The sequence below is a fragment of the Seriola dumerili genome, unplaced genomic scaffold (assembly GCF_002260705.1).
Source record: "Seriola dumerili isolate Sdu_G_001 unplaced genomic scaffold, Sdu_1.0 BDQW01000025.1, whole genome shotgun sequence".
Classification (NCBI taxonomy): Eukaryota; Metazoa; Chordata; class Actinopteri; order Carangiformes; family Carangidae; genus Seriola; species Seriola dumerili.
Genome location: NW_019174280.1, coordinates 3136486 through 3141229, shown reverse-complemented (window position 1 = coordinate 3141229; position 4744 = coordinate 3136486). Strand labels below are relative to the sequence as shown.

General features: G+C 36.6%; 1 long non-coding RNA gene across 1 annotated transcript; it reads right to left on the bottom strand.

Moving 5' to 3' along the window:
- Positions 1-532: 532 nt before the first annotated feature.
- On the bottom strand, positions 533-2456 carry LOC111216477. Its single transcript, XR_002664919.1, has 6 exons — positions 2419-2456; positions 2247-2294; positions 2122-2169; positions 1872-1994; positions 1718-1753; positions 533-572 (listed from the first exon to the last, which is right to left on the bottom strand). It is a non-coding gene; the product is annotated as an uncharacterized LOC111216477 (long non-coding RNA).
- Between the last annotated feature and the right edge of the window lie 2288 nt (positions 2457-4744).

The following is a 4744-nucleotide window of genomic DNA, read 5'->3' as shown; positions in this document are numbered from 1 at the left end:
TAGTCAAGAACTGAACTGCTTCGTGCAATGGATGAATTTACATGTCTATCTGAGGTCTGACTATCTGTTATATCTGCCACAGTCAGTCTGTCTTTGTGAAACCAAGATCAACGATTCAACTAAACAATTCACTTCAAAGCTCTATCTCCACTATGTGTTCATCTGCCATTCCAACAGTGCTTGTTGACCAAGTGACCTCAACGACCCACTTGACCTTAATGACCCACGGGTGACACGAACGACACACAGAGGAGGAGAACTGACAAAGCCTCTTGGATGAAGCAGAAAACCTTTTGAAGTACTCCTGGATAAATGACACCAATCACCTTTGAGTTCACAGTGTTATTCATTATTATAGTGGCTGGATATTATTTGCACTGGTGATAAATGACTTTCTCATACGTACTAGCTCGCGATGGTTTTTTCTCTTTATCTAAACATTTGAGAGGAGGCAAAAAAAGAGAGAAACTCATCAATGACAAACATGCACAGCAGAGATTCTTCACTTTCTGATTTTGAATCCATACCTTGAGCCTCTTTTGCAGATTTCTTTTCAGCCTTTTCAGCTTTGCCTGCAACAGCAGAGACAGCCCTATTACAGCCTGACACATAACTCTCCATAATTGTGGTGTAGCTACATTTAATATTCTTGTGATATTATTCCCCTCTCAGCGTAATACAGCTTGACATGTCCCTAATTATAACTTTACCACATAGAAAGAAGTCTATTTAATCACATAATATGCAACAACATTTTCAAGAGGTGTGATTTCTACTGAAAGATGCCAGTAGAGACCTAATATCATTAAATATAACAGTTTGTTTGGAGAAAAATCCATCTCTTCTCTACCTACTCTCTTTCTCTTACTCATCACGTTGACATAAGTAGAATCATGCTGCTTTCAAATGTACCTCGTGGGGTTGTATTTTCATTGTGTGATGTTCAGTTCACTGCCTTGAGGTTTAACTAATGGAACGTGACTGACAATAAAACGGTAGGTGAGGAAGCCTCGTTACGTTTTCAAATGAATGATTTTATGTTTCCTGCATTTGCTGGCAACATTTTGGAAACTACCCTTTGTGGCTGTCTTAGAAGAATTAGATGAGAGGATCGATGTCACTCTCAGGTCTGCCTGGTCAGAAGACTGCAGCTTAGGTTAGCTTAGCTTAGCATAATGACTCGCAAATATTTGTTGGCCAGGATCAACACCTACCTGAAATCTCACACTAACAACAAGACAAAGTAGTGCAGCACATAACCACCTGTAACACCACAACTTCTCATTGTACACTTCTATTTTTGTGTGGTTTAAATGTGGCATGTCAATTATTGAGCTTTAGATGTGCTGGTGGATTCTGTTCCCTCTGGACACAACCAAGCTAGCCATTTCCTGTTGTTTCCAGTCTAAACGCGAAACTAAGCTCAGCTAAGCTCAGCTAAGCTAAGCTAAGCTAACCTTCACTTGGATGTATCTCTACTATTACTAGACAGACGTAAGAGTTAATAATAATAAAGCTTTTCTCCAAATGTTGAACTAATGCTTTGAAAAGGTCAGTGTACAGTATCTCTCAACTCCTGAGCTTTGAGAAAATGTATCCTCAGAAAAACAAGGTTTTGAATTCCACATCAATGTCTCATTCAAGTGGAAGCAGCTACAGGACATGGATTTAAAATACAAGTAAACAAACAAAAAAAGTACAAGCAAATACAACTTACTTTTCTTATCTGCCACTGATTTTGATCTTGTCTTAGCTGAAAATAAAACGGACAGACATAAAAAGTTTCAGTACAAGAGTCTCTGCTCCACAGAGAAATCCTAAATGCTCGAGGTAAATAGTTGGATCCCACATTAGAGACACAACAGTATGACCTGGTTCAGACGAAGACCTGGCAGGTTTCTCCTCTTTGGCCTGAGACGTGACATTCGCCCTCTTGATGGTTTCTAGTCTCGTTCTCAGTCTGAGCGGCTGTGGACGTGGTTCTGGATCTGGATCTGTTGAAGAAATATTAACACTTGGATTTAAATTTATATCAGTTGGACCAAACTGCGGTTAAGCATCAGCATTAACATAAAAGATAATGCAATCCAAATCTTAAGTCAAGTACAACATTTCATTTACCTTTCTTGGAAGTAGATGTCTTGGCTTTGCTCTTGACAGGTGACGCTTCTGAGAGGAGCAAAATAATTAGTTTCCATTCATGATTGACTTTATGCAAATTACTGAACATCAGTGTGTGTAGTTACCTGTCTTTTCAGAGGATGATCTCCTCTTCTGTTGCACAGCTGCAGGCTCTAACATAATAAATTGTGATTAGTGGCCTGAATAATTTTCGTTCTTAGTTAAACATTAACTTCACATTAAAGATGGAGATGAGTATCGTTGAGATGATTTTCATATAATTTTCTGATGTTTTACCTTTCTTAGCCGTTTTGGTTTTCTCTTTCACCGGCTCTGTAGAAACAAATATTGTCAAATATTGTTACCAAATTAAATTTATTCAAGAACTTAATACAACCACGCGTCAACCTTGTTTTTTCCACAATATATGAATATCATATTCTACAAAAATGTTCAGTACCTTTCTTAGCTACTGTAGGACTTTTGACTTTCTCTTCTTTTGCAGCTGACTCTGTCACAACAAATACATAATGAGTACATTATATTCATCAAGACATGTAGATCCATAGTTAAAGGTCCCATCTTCCTGTTTTTTCTCTTATGGCTGGAGCAGTGACTGCTTTGTTGTGACATCACAAAATGACAGAAGTCCTGACGGCTGGTTTTAAGGCTCAGTCTCTGAATACAGGCTGTGTGCATTTCTCTGTGGACTGAGGCTTTGATACTTTCACAGTATTAATATAGAACCTAGACCTGATCTATAATCAAACTACACATGGACAGAGACCTTTAAACTATATGAAACCTCTTTGTAGTCGCTGCTTTGATTGTGTCTTTTGAAGCAGCAGCATCTAAAATTGGCAAATGTGTTGATTTATGTTATTCATATCTGGCTCACGATTGTAGATCTGTGTGTATATTTACAACAAAGCAAAGCTCCAATTTGCTGCCTGTGTCATTCATAACAACATTCGAGTGTAGAGCAGTGAAAACACCAAATTAGCCGGCTGTAAACATAAATTACCTTTCTTTGTTTTCTCTTTGACCGCTGCTGGCTCTAAGGGGATAATTGGAGTGAAATGGCCATACAGACTTAATTTTCCATAATGAATACATTCATAAAGCACATTATGTCATTGTACATCAGTGTTAAGTGCTGCAGCTGTAGTTAGTTACGCGGAATATTCCAGTTAGCTGACAAATTAAGCATTTAGTGGATCAGGGGACTCATACAGCACCTTTGTCTGAATCAGCAGTCTTTGTTTTCTTCTTTGCAGCTGGAAAATGATCACATATTAATTATTGTATCGTTCAGTGCAGTAATTAAGGAGGACATAATTACATTTTTTAATTATTAAATAATCACATCGCTTGTACCTTTCTTGGCAGGAGCAGCCTTCACTTGTTCCTCAACAGTCACTGCATCTTTAATGAAAAGAGTTTAGATGAATTATGAAATTAAGATTTCATTTAAATTATAGTTACAGCAGCAGTGTAACATTTCACATCTTAATCATTCATTCATATCCTGAGGCTAAGATATGTGTTTATACTGTTTATTTCAATGATGTTTCCAAGTTCTGAAGAAAGAACAGAAGAACTTTATTACAGTTAAATTTACGTTTTCAATTTGGTAAAGATCTTGATTTGAGATGAAAACTCATATTTTACTCTCAGTAGGCCCAAATACTTAATGTTTTAAAAACATAAACTTCAATTTGCATAAACCTTTGAAATGAAAAATAAAAAAACTAAACTGCAACACAATCTCACTGATGTGGGATTAGGACACCAAAGGAAATAGAACAGAGAAGTTTAGTAGTGGTGAGTGTCAGAGCTTTTAGAATTTCTCCCTAAACTCTTAAGACAAGTTTATATGGAGACGGCTCCATACATTATAGGACTTCAGATTGGTTTACATAGAGAGGAAATATTAAAGTAAACAAATCATAGAAAAAAATGTAAATTTGAACAATAGAAAGTATTTTAAAAGAAATTATAAAGATAAAAAACAGAAATAAAAAAGAACAAGATGTAACTGCAAAGTGTAAAATAATGAGTCTTTCAAGATCAGCCAAAAAATAAATAAAAGTTTTTAACCTGCATTTAAAAAAGATAATAAGTCAGGGCAAGTCTTACATGCTCCTCCTCCTCTGCTGCATAGGAACCTCATTTTTACCATTTTGTTACTGGAATTCGTCTTTAATACTTGACACTGGATTGTATCTCTGAAGCATGGGATCATTTATTCCAGAATAAAGTCTGTTTCTCTCTCTTTTGTGTGCTTTTAATCCATCCTGTTTTTTCATGTGAAACTATAGTTTAAATATAAAATTGTTTTTTTTGGATTTGAGTGAGAAGATTTACCAGATTTCTCTCAAATTCTGTAAATGAAGATTAACATCTGCATTTAAAGTGGTTTCCTTTTGTGTTAAGAGCACATAATTAAAAAAAATATATATATGTACGTATAATATAATACAAGGCTCAGCTTCGATGAAATGAACTACCACACTCTTCCTCACCATGGACCAGAGCTGCGGCTGGCTGAGCTTCAGCAGCTGGAGTCTGGACCTCAGGCTGAACAGGAGCCTCTTGTTCTGGGGCCTCAGGCTGGACTGGT